The following is a 19,764-nucleotide window of genomic DNA, read 5'->3' as shown; positions in this document are numbered from 1 at the left end:
GTGCTCTTTCCCAGCATGAAACCATACTACTGATCTCTAATCATCACGTCCCTTCTTAACCTTGCTTCCTCTACTCTTTCCCATAACTTCATGCTGTGACTGATCAATTTAATCCCTCTGTAGTTACTACAGCTCTGCACATCACCCTTATTCTCAAAAACTGGTACCAAAACACTTTTTCTCCATTCCTCAGGCATCCTCTCACTTTCCAAAATTTCATTATACAATCTGATTAAAAACTCCACTGCCATTTCACCTAAACACCTCCATGCTTCCACAGGTATGTCATCTGGACCAACAGCCTTTCCATTCTTCATCCTCTTCATAGCTATACTTACTTCCTCCTTGCTAATCCATTGCACTTCATAATTCATTATCCCCACATCATTCAACCTTCTCTCCCTCTCATTCTCTTCATTCATCAACCCCTCAAAGTACTCTTTCCATCTGCTCAACACACTCTACTCGCTTGTAAGTATGTTTCCCTCATTATCCTTTATCATCTTTACCTGTTGCACATCTTTCCTAGCTTGGTCCCTCTTTCTAGCCAATCAGTACAGGTCCTTTTCTCCCTCCTTAGTGTCCAACCTTTCATACAATTCTTCATATGCCTTATCCTTAGCCTTCGCAACCTCTCTCTTTGCCATGCACCTCATCCCCTTATACTCCTGTCTACTTTCATCTATCTGACAGTCCCACTTCTTCTTTGCCAACCTCTTTCTCTGTATACTCTCCTGCACTTCCTCATTCCACCACCATGTCTGCTTGTCGTCCTTCCTCTGAATAGATGTCATATCAAGCATGTTTCTAGTCGTCTCCCTTACTAGCTCTGCTGTAGTTACCCAACTGTTTGATAACTCTTCACTGCCACCGAGTGCCTGTCTTAACTCTTCCATGAACTCCACCTCACAATTACCCTTTTTCAGTTTTCACCATTTGATCCTTGGTGCTGCCCTCACACTCATCCTCCTCTTCTTGATCACCAACATCAGCTTACAAACCACCATCCTATGCTGCCTAACTACTCTTTCCCCGGTCACCACTTTACAGTTTCCACTCTCCTTCAAACTGGCCTTCCTACATAAGATATAATCTACCTGTGTGCATCTTCCTCCACTCTTGTATGTCACCCTATGCTCCTCCCTCTTGTTAAAATATGTATTCACCACAGCCATGTCCATCCTTTTCGCAAAATCCATTACCATCTGACCTTCTGCATTCCTTTGCTTAACACCATACCTACCCATCACTTCCTCATTCCCTCTGTTCCCTTCCACAACATGCCAATTGAAATATGCTCCAATTACCACTCTCTCACCCTTGGGTACAGTCATCACCACTTCATCCAACTCATTCCAAAATTTTTCTTTCTCGTCCATTGCACACCCAACTTGTGGAGCATATGCACTAACAACATTCATCATTACACCATCAATTTCCAGCTTCATAAACATCATTCTATCCGACACTCTTTTCACCTCCAAAACACTCTTAGCATACTGTTCCTTCAGGATAGCTCCTATGCTATTTCTCCTCCCAGCCACACCATGATAAAACAATTTGAACCCACCTCCGATACACCTAGCCTTACTCCCCTTCCATCTGGTCTCTTGCACACACAATATACCAGCCTTCCTTCTGTCCATCATATCGGCTAGCTCTCTCCCTATACTAATCATACAGCCAATATTCAAAGTTCCAACACTCACTACCACAGTCCTAGCCTTTCTCCTCTCTTCCTGCCTTCAGCCATGCCTTCCCCCTCCTCTCCTCCTTTGGCCAACAGTAGTCCAATTTCCACCAGCACCCTGTTGGCTAACAGTACTGGTGGCAGTCGTTGTTAACCCGGGCCTCGACAGATCCGGTATGTAAATATTTACTGGTGTCTGCATGAATGATTTGGCCAAGTTTTACACCGGGTGCCCTTCCTGATGAAACCCTCCACATTTATCCAGGTTTGGGACCAGCACAAAGAAATGCACTGGCTTGTGCATCCCCAGTCATATATATATATATATATATATATATATATATATATATATATATATATATATAAAAACTACTCATTGATATATCTGTGCATGTGTGTGTGTGTGTGTGTGTGTGTGTGTGTGTGTGTGTGTGTGCGTGCATGTAATGCTAATGTAGTTGTTTTGCCACATCAACACTGAATATGTTGGAATTCCTACCATATTTTTACCTCTAGAGCTTCACAAGCCCAGTAATCCGAAGAGTGCACCAATTTCATTATGTACAATCTAAGCAATAAAGAATGAGTGGCCATAACTATCTTGCACATGACAACATGTCCCTTAATAAAAATGTGCAAAAGTCTCGAAAATAAGCTTCTTCATTCTAGTAGCAATTGGTTGGATATGACAGATATGCCTTTTTTAACCAAAAGCTTTCCCTTCTAATGTTGCGCTTCCACTTGAAAGAACAAGTGATAGTTTGTGAACTAGAGATAAACTTGTTCTTTCATTGGTCCTTGCTTATGGAATCTAATGTTTAATAGTCTGATAAGTATTAAATGCCACACCAGGTTTAAACAAAGTCTAGTTCTTGCCAGCTACTTCTCAGATTGTGAATAAATATATTCATCTCTGGCATCGTTTGCATATGGATTTTGAACTGTGTTATGCCATTTAGCTTTGAATCTCCTTGCTGTTGTGTTCTTTATTTTAAACCTTGGCTACTGTTACCTTTTCATTCATTGCCTATAAAGTTGACCAATGGCACTGTTAGTATGTGCAAGTATCTCACAGTTTCTGTCTTTTGTTTTTTCATTACTATTTGATATATAGTACGTCTACCTAGCTGCATACAATAAAATTTGTATATGCTTCCCATTAACGTGTCAGTCTGGTTACTATTTAGTCTGTTGTATACTTCTATTTCTACTTCAGCAACTTTCAGGTATGTTGGCTACTACAATATGTATCGCTGTGAACCAATATATTTAAATGTCTTATGCTATATTGATGATATATTTGTGACTGAAGGATCATTTGTTGTTAAATAAAGTCATAGTGGAGAACTGTAAAAAGAGGAAGAATCTAAGTATGGCATGGATTGACTACAGAAAAGAATCTGATAGCATCCCTCATTCATGGATAAAAGAATGCTTAAAAGTGTATAAGATAAACCCCACACTGATTGACTACATTACAGTGACCATGAAACAGTGACAGACCACTTTGCAATTAAGCCGTGATAAAGGACAAATTGTTATCCAAGGGATAAAAATTCAAAGGGGGATATTCCAGGGTGACTCTCTGTCACCATTACTATTCTGCCTTGCCCTTAATCCATTAAGCTGTTTACTCAACAGCTTAGGCCATGGCTATAATCTGGCTCCTAGAAAACAACAAAGTGTAAAGACAAGTCACCATATCTTTATCTATGATTTAAAACTGTATAGCTCATCAGATGAGGAACTGAAAGCACAACTGCAAGTTGTCAAAACTTTTTCAGATGATATAAGGATGTCATTTGGTCTTGATAAATGTGCAAAAGCAACCTTTAAAGCAGGAAAACTGTAATGCCAGGAAAATATCAGTTTGGGACAAGAATGTGATATAAAAGAACTTGAACAAGAAGGAGTGTATAAATATTTGGGAACTGATGAAGGATCAACAATAAAACACGAACAAATGTGAATAAAACTTAGTGAGTAATACTTCAGAAGACTTAAATTAATCCTGAAAACAGCACTGACATCAAGGAACAAAATCCAGGCTATAAATCAATTTGCTCCTCCTGTCCTAACTTACAGTTTTGGAGTGATTGACTGGCCCCAAAATGTGTTGGATAGATTAGTCAGGAAAACAAGAAGGATGCTTCATGCTCACCAAATGATTTATAAAAATCACTGCATACCAAGATTATATATTCCCCATTCCAAAAGAGGGAGGGGCCTCCTTGAAATTAATTATATGTATAGATCTGTAATCATGGGACTCCACACATCTGCTGACCTCACAAGACCCAAACATAGTGAAAGTTTTGAAACATGAAGAGAATAAATCTAAGATGACTTCTCTGCTTAATCTAGCAGAAGCTTATTGGTGTCAATCAGGAATGGAAATCAAGCCAGAAGTAGATAAAAATCAGGCAGCAACTGAATGTGCCAAAAAAAGAAAAGAAAGAATATAAGGTGAAGGATCAGATGAGAAGACAAGAAATGTGGAAAATGCATAAATATTGTTGCAAGTATTGAAAACTTCTGGAAGAAACTCATGTTGATCAGGAATGAACACAGGAATAGCTAAGGAGAGGCAAATTCAAACCAAGAGATCAAAGGTTAATACTGGAGGCCCAAGATAGTGGGCTGTGTGCACATTGGTTTATAAACTCCATTGAACATGTGGGATAAACAGACAAATGTAGGTTTTGCAAAGCCAGATTGGAAACATTGCACACCTCGTTGCTAGTTGCAACATACTAATGGCAGAAGGACTGTATACTGAAAGGCATGATAATGTGGTGAGACTGTTGCACTGGGGATTGTGCAAACATTATGGTATTGAAGTAACTGAGAAACACTGGAAACATGAGCCACAAAGCATCATAGAAAATGAAGAAATCTACATCACATGGGATCATCCATTACCAACCGTTCAAAAGATTTATGTTAGAAAACCAGATATAGTGGTCCAAGAAAAAAAGACAAGAGTAGCATTGATCATTGAAATTGCCACACCCAGTGACTACAGTGTCTTGCATACAGAGAGACACAAAGTCATAAAATGTCAAGATCTGCTGGCAGAAATGATAGCAATGTGAAAGAAAGGCACCCAGACAGTTCTAATAGTAGTAGGAGCAATGTGTCTTATAAAAAAGAATTTACAATTATATTTAGGTGTGTCACCAATACATATAACTCCATACGATCTGCAGGAGTCATTACTGGACACATTGTGGGTGCTCTGAAGAGCACTTATGGCTGACATCAAAGATTGAAACAATAATAATTTCATGAACTTCAATCGTCCTTTGACTTAGGAAAGGGGTTCACTCCCGTCATGGTATTAGAAACCCAAAAGATTTGGAGAAAATAGTCATCTGATCGGATCGATTACTTACTTAAAGTAATAATACAAAATAAAAGTATTCAGACAGAAATGGTGTAACTTCTGGAAGATCTTCATTTTAGTTATTTTTCTTCTCGTTCAGGTGTAATTAAATCCAGAGAAAATAAATAAACAATGCACTACATTTATAACTAGAGTATTTTTCATGAATGCCTACTAGACTTCAAAACAGAATTGGAGAATACTTATTATCTGTTAGCATGTGTGTGTGTGTGTGTGTGTGTGTGTGTGTGTGTGTGTGTGTGTGTGTGTGTGTGTGTGTGTGTGTGTGTGTGTGTGTGTGTGTAATTCAAAATGCAGAAAAACTGAACCGCATATTGTCATTCCCAACATATCAGTCATTAACAAGAAAACCTAACACATTGAAAATGAATAGTTTGCACTAGATAACAACCAATTTACTACTGCAAGGCACAAACAAAACCTTACAACAACTTCCAGACATAGATTGTTTGAACAGTAGTGGTAGTGTTGCACAAAGGAGTTTTCTAAGATAACGTGCAAGGTTAGGGGTATGGACAGTGTTAGTATTAGCAGGCATTAGTAAATCCACCATCTTACTAATGAGAAACAAATAAAGTAATGCCTTCACATGATTAGAAGTACTGGCAAACTTTTCTTTTTTCTTCACATTTGTATGACCAAGGAGATGGCATTCTTATGTAAAGGATTTTGGGGAAAGCTCACCACATAGAAAGCAGGGAATGACTGTACTTTGCAAAAGGTTTTGCTTGTAATATTAATTGTATTTAAGCTTCAGCATGTTTATTTCATGAAAATGAAGCTTCATCAACCAACTTTTGTTTTTCTTTGTTTCCATCCCAAATGCTAAAAAAGTTGCAGGAAAAACAATGAGAAAATGAGAAAAACATTACAACAAACATTACTGTGCAAATAACAGATGACATCTCTACTTCTAATATGTGATGGACCAGGCTGGCACAAAAGGGGATTAGAATCCCTTCACTACCAATCAGAATGTGACTTGAGTATGTGAGGCTACAATTCTTGGATCCAATCCTCTGTCCCAAATAGTTCTGACGGCCACCAGAGGGATGGGTTATTGGATGACAACACTGGTATCCAACAGGTTAAAAAAAGAGAAAAGTTCTTACAAATCTGAATTAATAATGAATTCACCAAATGAAGCCTTACCCCAGAAGTATACATGGAATATGTATTGCTGTCCAGTTTATGGGCTTTCAATATCCATACCAAGACTTGCACAACAGACTGATCACTTACAAAGCTGAGTCTTTGGCTTAGCACCTGAAGCCCTCTTTCTGTGAACCATATTGTCTTCTAGTGCCCTTAGTCATGCTGACTGCTTTTCAAAGAAATTATTACTTTTACACACACACACACACACACACACACACACACACACACACACACACACACACACACACACACACACACACACACAAAAAAAAAATTACCTGTGAATGTTAGTAGAATTCTTCAGTTACACACAGCTTTCTTCCTTGCATAGTACTACCACTACTCTAGATATCGTTAGAGACCACACAGCAATAATGTAACAATTCTCAATTTAGACAAATATATATGATAAAAAAATTATATTTTACTGGTAACATGCTCAAATGATCTGGCTCATTAGAGGGAATACCACAGTTTGCCTGCAGTGCTATCTAATACCCAGTATTCAAATAATAAATAATGCATACATACATAAGGGGAGTGAACACTAAATTGGCCATAGGTGTAAATGTGCATGTGAATGTTTGGTGTGGAAGAACCACCACGGCAGGACTAGCCACCCAGTAGTGCAAACATTGGCTCTAGATGATTATCTGACCCTATGTGCAAAAATGGGGAAAAGAAGGTTGTATTTGGATGGATGGATGTAAATAAATATCCATCTTATCTGTTCTGCCCCCTCACCTCAGGAACTTCAAGAGAAAACCCAAAAATCTCTCCAAAACATAGAAAACTACCTCAACAACCATCATCTAATTCTCATCTCAAACAAAACTAAAGTAATGTTTTTTCAGCAATAAAAAAAAAATAAAAATAAAAACAACCTGCCCTTCTTACCATCCACTCCACCAATGGTATTAAAATAGATAAGGGCAATCAAACCAAGCTCCTAGGTGTAACTATAGATGATTGTCTAAAATTCTACAAACATATATCACCAGCAATTTAAAAAGTCCACATCAAACTCGGCACACTCTATAGAACCAAATCTTTCCTTACTAACAATGCCAGAATATCCACAGCTAGACCCCCATCTACTATCCACTTTCCTTTACTGCACTCAAATCTTTACCAACCTGCTCCAGACTGATGTGAACATCCTAGAGACCTGCTGTAACAAAATAGCAAAGTTTGCCACTCACTTACCTCATAGATCTCATCACTGTTCTGCCATTCACCAACTCAATTGGATTGAAATACCCAGCCCATTATCTCTAAACCAACTATCCATTGCCCACAGTATCATCCATGAACCCAACAACTGCCCAGCTCTCATTGACCTAGTTAAACCAAACACTAATCTTAGGTCACTCAGATCTTGCGATAAATTAACTCCAGTGGTAACTAAATACCATAACTACTTTGGAGACTCCATCTACTCTAATAAAGTTTCCAAAACCTGTAACCAACTACCTCAACATATCATAGTTAATCCATATAGCCTTAATTTCAAACTACTACTAAAGGAATACTTCACTAATCACTGGACATGCTCACGTACACAGCTCCAGGGTAATTAATTTAGGAAGTTAGCTTTTTCTCTATCTACTTTCTACTCTGTAATAGATCTACTCTCTAACCAGATACGCTCAGTATACATACCTACTCTTACCTCTCCAAAAAAAAAAATATATATGTATATATATGTTTCTATTTGCTAAGGTATATTTTTATCTAAGTTCCCTGTTACTTGTAATCAGATATTGGTGTGATTTTTTTACTACACTGTAACTGGAATACCTTGATGTTTTATGTTATTTTTTTCTGTTCAATTCTTGTTGGAGCTTTTCTCCCCAGGTCTCCACTGAAAACGGACCCCTGGCCCAGTCGGACATTACCCGGTTAACAAATGTAACAAATAAAGTAAATAAATAATAAATATCAAATACAAACTCTTCCAAGTCAATAAATATAAAATGTACCTAGACAACAATCACACTGTTGATATAGATTAAATATAAAGAAGTAAATGCTACTCAAGAAAACAAAAATAATGATCAGTTGTACAAGACAAAATATTTAAGGAAAGCTCTGATCAATAGCTAAATAAGTACCTATGCCTTCTCTAACTGAAGGAAATACTGGACCATCCCCTCGGCTATGCTAAAGTACTAAAATATTGTACAAGGCAGAATTGCAAACAGCAAACTTTCATAAATATGGTTTCAGGTCTCCCAGGCATTACTACAAGACTAAATAACCAGCAAGATTTTTTTTTACACTCATACAGACAAGCAATAGACCAGTTTCTCATTTGCATACTAATAACTGCTTCCTGTGCTGAGTCTTATAATTGCCTTTTAATGGTCATTTTACAACCTGGCTCCAAATTTTTGTGTGATTTAATTAGATAGACGCAATTACGCCCTTCCCATGAAATTGCAGAAGGTTACACTTTACATTTCAGTTATAAATTTCATACATTTCTCTTTCACCTTTCTTCTATTTTTTTACTCACAAAGGGCAGGGCAGATTAGTAAGGCCAACAAGTGTCAAAAATAAGAAATAAGAAGGTATACATCACATTTTATGCTTCCAGTTGTGTTTCTGTGCCTTATTATCTTCAGTTACATTTGTTGTTGGCTTGCAGGCACAGTTCATTCCTTGGGGATTTTCTTTTTTGTTTCTGACATTTTTAAATCAGTTTTTCCAACCTAGTCTCACAGAATTCCTCTTATCAACTCTTCTGGAGGCACCCCCAAAAAAACTGAGCTCAAGACAAGGGTATACTATTTTGGTATACTATCCTGTTCCCTTTCTTTATGATGACCAGATTACTTAATGGTTAAGGTCTTCGCCTCCCATGCATAAGGTAGAAGGTTCGATCCTGACCCCTGCCCAATGCCTGTTTGGAGTTTGCATGTTCTCCCTGGTGTCTTCATGGAGTTTCTCCCATGTCCAGAAAACATGCTGAGTGGTTCCATCGCAAACTCACCAATGAATGGAACTGTAGGCAGCAGCACAGATTCTACATGGTGCCCTATAGGGAGAAGAGTTGTACATGTACAGACAAACCGCTTTGGGAATCTATGTGGTGCACACTATCCTCAGGATAGGAGAACACGGATCACAGACTGCATGTAGTGGCAATGCTAGCCACTCAGCAGTGTAAAATATGGCTCTAGGTGATTCGGTCATGTTGACTAATGTCACCAAAAATGGGCATGGATAGTTACTGGTGATAAGTGGATTGAGGACTTGGCCTACTCTGACCCATGCCAGGGACCCTTGCTAATGGTGGGAGGGGTATATGTGCCCCTATTGGCCAGTGTGTACCTGCCATAAAGCCCAGCAGCCCTGGGTCAATAAGCTACTGGCCAGCCGGTGTCTAGTTGCCCAGCCTGGGTTACCTGGGATAGCTCTGTTGAGGGAAAGCTGGACGTAAAACCAGATATGAACTGAGAACTGCTACACTTAATGTAGGTTCACTGACAGGATGCAGCTTGGAAGTGGATGACATGATGATACGGAGGAGGTTGGACATCCTATGTATCCAAGAGATGAGATGGAAGGGCAGTGCAGCAAAGCCACTTGGCTTGGGATCCAGACTCCACTACTCAGGTAGAGGACAAGCTGGAAATGGTGTAGGAATTGTGGTGAGAGAGAGGCTTCAGAAGCCAGTGAGAGATGTCACCAGAATTAATGACAGACTCATGGCAATCAGACTCCAGTGTAATGATAGGGCAGTATTCATAATCTCAGCCTATGCCCCACAGCAGGGTTGTGATAGTGAGGAAAAGAGTGCATTCAGACAGTAGTTTCAGGACCTACTAGATAAAACAGGACAACATGCATTGGTGTTGATAATAGGTGACTTGAATGCACATATTGGGACAGACAGAACAGGTTATGAGGACTGCCTGGGTCCACATGGGTGGGGCAACAGGAATAAAGAAGGAGAAGCCATTCTAGACTTCTGTCTGGCAAATGGCTTGATAGTAGCCAACACATGGTTCAGCAAGAGAGACAGTCACAAGATCACATACAAGAGTAGCCAACATGCAACTCAGGTAGACTTCCTCCTAGTAAGGAAAAGACAATGGGGTAGAATCCACAATTGCAAAGTCGTCCCCAGTGAAACAGTTAGCCCACAGCATAAACCATAAGTTTCCACAATCAGATGCAAGCAGTGATCAGAGAAGGCTCTAAGATCAACAGAGACCAGACTGAAGACCTGGAAGTTGACTGGAGAGAAAGTACAGCAGTTCAAGGAATTACTCATGGCTCTAGCATCCCAAGAAGAGGAGGAAATAGGTGGAGTTGAAGAAGAATGGCAGCACCTAAAAACAGCATGTGTTAGGACTACAGAAAAGATATGTGACTGTGCCAGGTATGGAAATAAGGTACATAAGGAAAGCTGGTGGTGGAATGCAGAAGTCCAGAAAGACATCAAAAGAAAAAAGGAGTGCAGGAAGAAGTGGGAGATAAAAAAGACTGATCAGACTAAGAAGGGCTACTGGTTGGTTAAACAAAGTAGCTAAGAAAGAAGTTGCAATAGCAAAGAATAGAGTATCAGAGGCACTGTACCAACTTCTGGAAAGTGACTCAGTAAGGGGCACAACGAAACTATATCAGGTTGCAAGGCAAAGACAGAAAGATAAAGAAGATAGTCAGACACCTTTCATAAGGGATGTCAGCAACAACCTGCTCACCAGTCCACAGAACATCAAAGGCAGATGGAAAGTGTATTTCTAGCAGCTTCTGATTGAAGAAAACCCCACATAAGCTGTACTGCCCTAGAAACAGCTTACGATGAGAGAAGAAGAGGAGCCCACCCTAGAAGAAGTAAGAACTGCACTAAGGAAGATGAAGTCAGGGAAAGCAGCAGGCTCAGATGAGGTCACAACAGATATGATAAAGATGCTGTGTGAGATAGGGGAGAAATTACTCCTAAGGGTACTAATAGCAGTGTGGAGAGAAAGGCGTATCCCAGATGACTGAAGTATAAGCATACTCATGCCAGTGTACAAGAACAAAGGGGACATCCACAACTGTGGGCAGTAGAGAGGCGTCAAACTTTTATCACACAGCATGAAAGTTCTGGAGAGGGTGATTGATAAATGGATACACAGAGTAGTAGAATGCAAGATGGGAGATGAGCAGTTCTGATTCAGATCAGGATGCAGCACAATTGATCCAATGTTTTCATTAAGAAAGATACTTGAGAAGAAGCTAGAGATGAGGGGAGAGTCCAACTGGGCATTCCTAGACTTGGAGAAAGCATATGACAAGGTCCTAAGAAAGCTGATCTGGGCAGTACTGTGGTGGTTTGAAGTCCCATGAACATTGGTAAAATTAGTGCAGGCTATGTATAAGGACTCAGTGACTCAAGTACGAACAGTGTTCAACCTCACAGAGGGGTTCCCAGTAGGAGTGGGTGTACATCAGGGTTCAGCTCTGAGCCCACTGCTGTTCATACTGGTGATGGAGTACATTAGCAAGCAGGTTGGAGGAGACAGATCAACAAAGCTGCTGTATGTAGATGATGTAGCAGTACAAGCAGTCTCTGAGCTAGAACTTTAGCAAAGGTTAGGAGAATAGAATGCAAATCTGAAGGCACATGGGATGAAATTAAGCACAGATAAGATGGTGGTAATGGAATGGAAGCAAATTGGGGAAATCAGAAGAAGCTGAGAATAGAGATAGAAGGGACTATAGTGGAACAGGTAAACACCTTCAAGTATCTGGGAGGGGTGGCTGAGGAGAAGGTTAGCCTGAATGAAGAGGTCAAAGCTAGAATTAGAGGGGCTGCAGCCAACTGGCATAGAGTATCAGGTGTAGTTTATGACAGAAGAATGCCAAAGAAGCTGAAAAGAAAGGTGTACAAGACAGTGGTGCGACCAAGTACTACTGTATGGTACAGAAACCTGGGCAGCAAAGGCAGAACAGTTGAAGGAGCTGGAGGTGTTGGAAATGAAGTGTCTGAGAAAGGTGTTAGGATGCACACTGTGGGACAGATGAAGAAATAAGGACATAAGGGCAGAAGCCAAAGTAGCTCCAATTGCAGACAAGATCAAACATAACAGATTACAGTGGTTTGGGCATGTGTATAGAAAAGCAGAAGACAATCTGGTGAGGAAGATTTGGGACAGACAGGAAGAAGGTAAGAGGAAGCGAGGACATCCAGGAAAGAGGTGGATGGATTGTGTGAAAGAAGATCTGTGACAGTCAGGCAGGAGTGTTGAAGAAGGCAGGAGTGTGGCATTGAATTGAGAAAGTTGGTGACAGTTAACACGATACCCCGACACCATGTAAAAAATTGGAAAAAAGGGGGCTGATGATGATGATTATCCTGTTCCCTTTCTACACAGATCATCTGCATTGTCATTAGCAGTGCCACCCATATATTGGGTAGTCATGTTATAGGCCTGCAGTTCTAAACTCTATTTTAGAAGCTTCCCATCCTTTCCACTTGCCCTACGTAACCACTTCAAAGAGTTGGGTTCTGTAATTAAGGTGAATGCACTGCTATAGAGTAAGGGTTGTGGCTTTTGAAGGGTCCTGGTTATAATTCCCAGATACTCCTCTATGGTTGCATAAAATTCTTCCCTGGCTTGAAGTCTGTGCCTGAAATAATTGACTGGGTGCTTTTCCCCTATGAGGTAACTTCAGAAGTGGCTCTTACTGTAATGGAGATCTAACTTCCTGTAATACTTTGCTGTACTTAGGAATGTCCTCACAAGTTTGGTGGTAGTACAGGGTGGGGCATGTTCAGATAGTTTCTGCCTTGGCACTGCTGCTCTGTCTGACCCAGATAGGATTCCTCTGCCGTACCCTCTTGACTCTTGTTGGCCTTGATAATGAGCACTACCCTTTGCAGTTGGGCCAACACTACTCTGAAATACTGAACATGCGTTACCCATGTCCAGCTGTAGATGACAATGTCATCCAGGTAAGCAAGGGCATAATCTCCCACTCCTGCTGGGATACAATCTGTCAGCCTCTGGAAAGTTGTTCAAAACAGCATCTTCAAAAACTAGTATCACCTACATGAGGTCATAAATGCTGGCCTCTCCCTGACTGCAGGTCTCAATGGTACCTTCCAGTTAAACTTGCTCAGTTTAGTAGTGCTTATGTGTTTAGCCTCACCCAGTTGTTCTAAGGCATAATTTGTCCCAGGCATGGGGTAAGTAGCTGCCTCTATGTGACTATTCAGTTTTCTGTAGCCCACACAAAACATGGTGCTGTTACATCTCTTTGGCCCTAACTCCAGTGGTGAGGTCCAGGGACTATTGGACTTTTGTCTTACCACCCCCACTCTATTTTCAATATGGCTTGTAGATCCTCTCTCTCTCTCTCTCTCTCTCTCTCTCTCAGGGTCTGCCTAACTCTTTCAGGTAACCTGGTATTACACCAGCTGGGTACACCCCAGCTTACCAGTAAACATATCCCCAAATTCATGTGTAGTGACCTATATATTTCCAGCCTCAACCACAGCCTTAAGTCCACCATCACAGACAACCTCTTCATCTCTTTCTCATCGTTCTTATTTCACTGTCACTTTACTTATGCTGAATATATAGACCACTGCCTCCTTATTTAGTGTATATAGACCACTGCCTCCTTATTTAGTGTATATAGACTGCTGCCTACTTGTTTAGTGTCTCTGTTGTCCCTATATTCCATAAAAAGTTTTACACTCCCTTCTAGTCCCTAGATAGTGTAGCTAATGATTCTGTTATGTATTTGGTTAATACTTCCTTAAGATTACTATTTTGCACAGTATATCATTTTGTTCAACAGCCCAATGATACAAATCATTATTTCCCCCATCATAACATCTTTTCTTTTAAAGTTTGTTGTTTTTCTCCCCTATCCAAATGCTTTACTAACATATAACTTCCCTGTACTTCTAACTTTTTAATGCTGCTTTTAACTTTGTCTTCTTCTCCACATCTAGATACAGGTTTGCCCAGGTATATCATCACTGACCATCACATGTAGGTCTCCAAATACCTGGAAGGCAGTTGTTTTCACTCTCTGATCACGTCACATATAGCATCAGTTACATGACATACTGCATTGATTATGTTGTATGCTGCATCAAGTCTATATCTCATGTTCTCTGCATCTTTGTAGCTTCTGTTTGCCTTACTACAAAAGCCTCACTGTTATTATCACACAAGGTTCTTCCCTCCATTTTGTGATTGTTTTAAACAGGGCTTGACATGATATTAGCCCTATGTAGGCATTAAAAACATATTCACCTATGCCAAAGTATTCCTTTCTCCCTCCTCTTTCATTCCCACCTATTAACTTGTATGACAACCCTGCACTGGCCCAGTAATCAAGGAGCCTCAATCCTCACCACCAGCACCTGTGAGGGATGTACACACTGGGAGGATGACAAGTATACACACAGGAAAGTACAATTTCCCTTAAGGGCACACAGAGATCACAGTCAGTCTGGAGCTGATTTCTCCCTCTTTTTCCAGATCCCCATTAAGACCCTGGCACAGCTGTAGGGTTAAGATCTCAGCTGAGGGGTCAAGCCAAGACTTTCAGCACCCTCTCTGTCCAACCAATGCTTCATGTCTCTGCCCAAGTAGCTGACACCTGAGGAAGGCTGGCACAGGTTTACTAACTATGTCCCTTTCTGCCCAGACTATAAGGTAGTTATCACTGCCACCAATCCCTACTTATCATCTACTTAAAGGTCCTTACAAAGTGTGACCAGTCTTACTGTGTAATGTTACTATTATCCAAATGGTAAGTGTGACCAATACTAAGGCTATTTAGGAGTGGCCTATACAGTGTTACCAAATACATATGCAAGCACACTAAGAGCTTAAATATGTCTCACAAATATCAGCTACAAAGATAGCTTTAAATATATTTAATAATAAATAATAAAAGAACAATAAAATACTCACTGCAGAGTTCAGAATCACAGGAAATATTTTAAAACAACTTTGCAGGACAGTCTCAAATAAATACAGAAAACATCTCAGTAAATGCAGAGTTCAGAATCACAGGAAATATTTTAAAACAACTTTGCAGGACAGTCCCAAATAAATACAGAAAACATCTAAACTAATCTTTACTATATTCCTATCTATATCTGACAGATATCACTGTACCTTAGTTAATTACTATTAGCAAGGCAAATGCAGATGATGATGAATGGATGTTTCTAGGTTTAAGACAAGATACAAAATGCACAGTCCTTCTCTGACAGAGTTCTTAAATTACTATCAAACATTACTGCTGGCTCAACTTGGATGATATCACTCTTTGTTACCAACAGAATTTTATCATCTCTGTGTGAGAAGTATATATCTCTCAGATGTGCAGCTGCTAGAAACAATAAAACACTTTACATTTTAAACCTAGTAATCAAAATTACTTTTAAGACAATCGAAAAACTTTTAGCTCTCGACATTGTGTCTGCTTGCTGCATTGAAACTGAGATAACACAATCATAAAACACTTTACTTTTCAACTTATTTTCTTGAAAGTTAACTCTGTATGTTCCAGCTTCTACTATTAAAACATACATTTGCACAGGTTTATAGTTTATATACATTTCTTTTCTTTTCTAGTAGGGTACACTGTGGTTACATTCTTGAAGCTCAGTACATAACACACAGTTCTCTTAAATTTGTAAGATAAGCATATGAATCATATTAATATTCATAAATGACATATAATTATTTACAAAATTCCAGATAGCTGGACTGGCAGTGTCACAACCCCCCCCCAAAACTCAAGCTAGTTTTTCAAGTGACCCTTGAGAAACATTGCTTGAGACGGTTGAGCCTATCTGGGAATACCTTACCCCATTCCCTGTCTTCAGAGCCCATCTGCATTGGCATAGCTAACCCCACTGCAGTGCTGCACTGTCATATCATATGCTTGAAACGATAGGCCCCACCTTAGTAACTTGGCATTTTGCTGGCTGGCTTGATGTAGCCATTTTAATTGGATTATGGTCTGTAACTATAGTGAATTTCCTTCCATACAGATAAGGCTGAAGTTTCTGCAGTGCCCACACTATGGCTAGGTATTCATTTTCTACAGCTGTATAGCATTCCTCCCTGGGTTGAAGCCTACGACTGAGATAAACCAATGGGTGCTCTTCTCCCTCTGAGGAAACCTGGCTAAGTACAGCCACCACCCCATGGTTTGAAGCATCCACCTGCACAACAAATTGGACTGGCTAACACAGGGAACCTCCCAAAACTCCTTTAAGCTTCTGGAATGTCTACTCACATTCTGGGGTCCATATTACCTTATTTAGCCTGTTTTTCCTTGTCAGGTCTGTGAGCAGAGCAGCTATGGTACTATAACTGAGGACAAACTTTCTGTAGTACCCTACTGTTCCTAAAAATGCCCTCACCTGCTTTTTGGTAACAGGGGCAGGCCATGCCTGAATGGCTTCCACTTTGGTGGGTTCTGGCCTGATCATACCACTCCACACTCTATGTCCCAGGTAGAAGACCTCTGCCATACCCACCTGACATTTGCTGGGCTTAATGGTCAACCCTGCCCTCTGTAGTCTGCCCAGTACCTCCCTGACATGCTAAAATTGCTCTTGCCAGGAATGGCTGTAGATGGTAATATCATCTAGGTAAGCAAGGGCAATATCTCCTGCTCCTGCTAGGATATGATCTACCAGCCTCTGGAAAGTCACTGGGACATTTTTCATCCCGAAGGGCATCTTTGTGAACTCATACAAGCCAAAAGGAATCACAAAGGCTAATCTCTCTCTCTAGCACTGGAAGTCAAGGGGACTTGCCAGTAACCCTTGGTAAGATACTTAGCCCCACCCAGCTGCTCTAGGGCTTCATCTGTCCTAGGCATGGGGTAGGCTTCTGACTCTGTGTGACTATTTAATTTCCTTTAGTCCACACAGAACCTGGTGCTGCCATCCTTCTTTGGTACCAGCACCAATGGGGAGGTCCAGGGGCTGCTGCCCTCCTGAATTACCTCTAGTTCCAACATTTCCTGTATCTCCTCCCTCAGAGTCTGTTTGACTCTCTCAGCAACCCTATAAGGGGCCTGCTTAATAGGCCTTTGGGGTCCTGTATCCACATGGTGCTGCACCAGCTGGGTGCACCCTGGTTTCCCAGTGAACATGTCCCCAAACCCCTGTAACACTGCTCGGATTTTTCAAACCTTGGTAGGGGACAGCTGCTGGGACATTGCTACCCCTTCCATTAAGGTGTCAGTCTGAGCCTCACTGTGGAGATCAGTCACCAGGTCTCCCTCAGACTCCTCCTGCAATCCACTGCAAACACTCAGCACAAGGGTCTTCCTATCATGGTAAGGTTTCATCATGTTAACATGGTACAATTTCTGCCCCTGCCTCCTGCCTAGCAGTTCTACCATGTAATTAACATCACTGACCTTTCTTACCACCTTATAGGGTCCCACCCAAGCTGCCTGCAGCTTGTTATGTCTGACAGGAATGAGAACTATTACCTGCTTTCCTACAGCAAACTCTCTAACTCAAGCATTCCTGTCATACCAGACCTTTCTCTGCTGTTAGGCTTCTGCTACATTCTCCTGGGCCAATCCCATGAGTTCCCTGAGCCTTGTCCTGAGGTTTAGGACATATGCCACAACAGACTCCTTGTAGAATTCACACTCACCCTCCCACTCATGTCAAATCAAATCTAGAGGTCCCCTCACCCTATGCCCATACAGCAACTCAAAGATAGAAAAAATTGTGGATTCCTTCAGAACCTCTCTATAAGCAAACAACAGATGGGGCAAATATTTGTCCCAGTCCCTCTTGCACTGGTCTGCAAATGCTTGTAGCATCATCTTGAGTGTAGAGTATAACCTCTCAACAAGACCATTAGTCTGGGGATGGTAGGGGGTGGTCTTTAGGTGCTTCATCCCACAGTACATCCACAGACAAATCAGCAGGTCTGACATGAAATTGGCACCTCTGTCAGTCAGCATTTCTTTTGGGAAACTTACCCTGCTGAAAGTCTCTAACAAAGCATTTGCCATCTTTTCTGCTTCAATGGAGGACAGAGCCACTTGCTCAGGGTATCTAGTAGCATAATGTACTACCACTAGGATATACTTTTTCCCTATTGAACTTGGGGTACTCAGCGGACCCACAAAATCCAGAGCTACCCTCTGAAATGGCTCCTCAATCACAGGCAAAGGCATCAAAGGAGCTTTCATCTTGTCTCCTGCCTTCCCTATCTTTTGGCACTGCTCACATTTCCTTCGGTACCCTGTTACATCTCTGGAAATCACAGACCAATAGAAGGTCTGCATAATATGTCTCTTTGTACGTTTTATGCCCATTTGACCTGCAAAGGAAATATCATGGGCTATGGCTAGAAGTGCCAGATGGTAGGCTCTGGGCACTACAAGCTGCTGTATTCTCTCACCCTCTAGCCCTCCCTCAGGGGCCCACTCACTTACAGTAGCCTTTTGTCCCAGTATACAGATTCCCCCTTTCATTGAGAATCAATTGCCTCACTAGCTACCTCCCTCAGGCCCTGTAATGTAAAGTCTGAGAGCTGAGACTGTCTCAACTCTCTCTTTGTAACCATTCCCAGCTCCTCTTCCACAGGAAGTCTGGCATCCGCTGACAAAAGCACCTTACTGTCATCCTGAGTACTATTACTCACCTCTGCCCTTACAGTCACTCTGTCCAAGGGAATATCGGTACCCACAAGTAGCTGTGGCTCACATTCAGTCTCACTGCTACAGGGTAGCACCCTCCATGAAGTAACCACCTCACCAGTCCTGGCTGCAAGTGTGTAGTCTGTCTGGGTCTCCCCAGGCTACCAGACCCACATGCTTGTCTCCAAGCCTGACTGCATGTAACTGAATGCATATACTGTACTTCATTATCAAAGTCATTCCCTCTCAGGACATCTGCAGGGATATCCTCAAACACACCTACTTGCTGGCTTCCTTTTCCACCCTCCCATTCAAGGTGAACCTAGCCAAAGCTATTTGGAATGGGGTCCCTCCTAAAGCTCTGACTGGAGTAGACTGCCCAAGCAAGTAGCCATTGCAGGCTTCACAATAGTTGGGGTCAGAGGCTGTGTCTCTCTTAGCCATGGCCTCTTCCCCATTCACTAAGATAGGATATAACCTCTTGTGGTAGTTTGGTACCCTTGTTGTCTCCAGACAACTTAATGTTGGCATTTTGCCATCCCATTTACTGACTTTCCCACCTTTTGTTCCCCACCTTGCCTCCATGGACATCTATATGCTACATGGCCCCACTTGTTGCATTTAAAACATTTAACCCTTGGTCCTGGGCATTTACCTGGAGTAGTGGCTTCCCCTGCTACTGGCGGACTCTGTTGTGGCAGTCTGGGCTGCCCACCATGGGTTCCCTTAGACCTACAGGCAGCACTGGGTATCCCTTTTCTGTGTAATGATTTTACTAATTTTCCTCAGCCTCTGTTGCTTCTATTTCCAAATGATTGGCCTCCAACTCAAGTCTCTTTAACTCCATACAGATTTTTAA

Source organism: Protopterus annectens, chromosome 3.part0, assembly GCF_019279795.1.
Source record: "Protopterus annectens isolate FY-2018-M chromosome 3.part0, PAN1.0, whole genome shotgun sequence".
Classification (NCBI taxonomy): Eukaryota; Metazoa; Chordata; order Ceratodontiformes; family Protopteridae; genus Protopterus; species Protopterus annectens.
The sequence above is the reverse complement of the archived record's forward strand: the minus strand, read 5'-3'. Positions refer to the sequence as shown.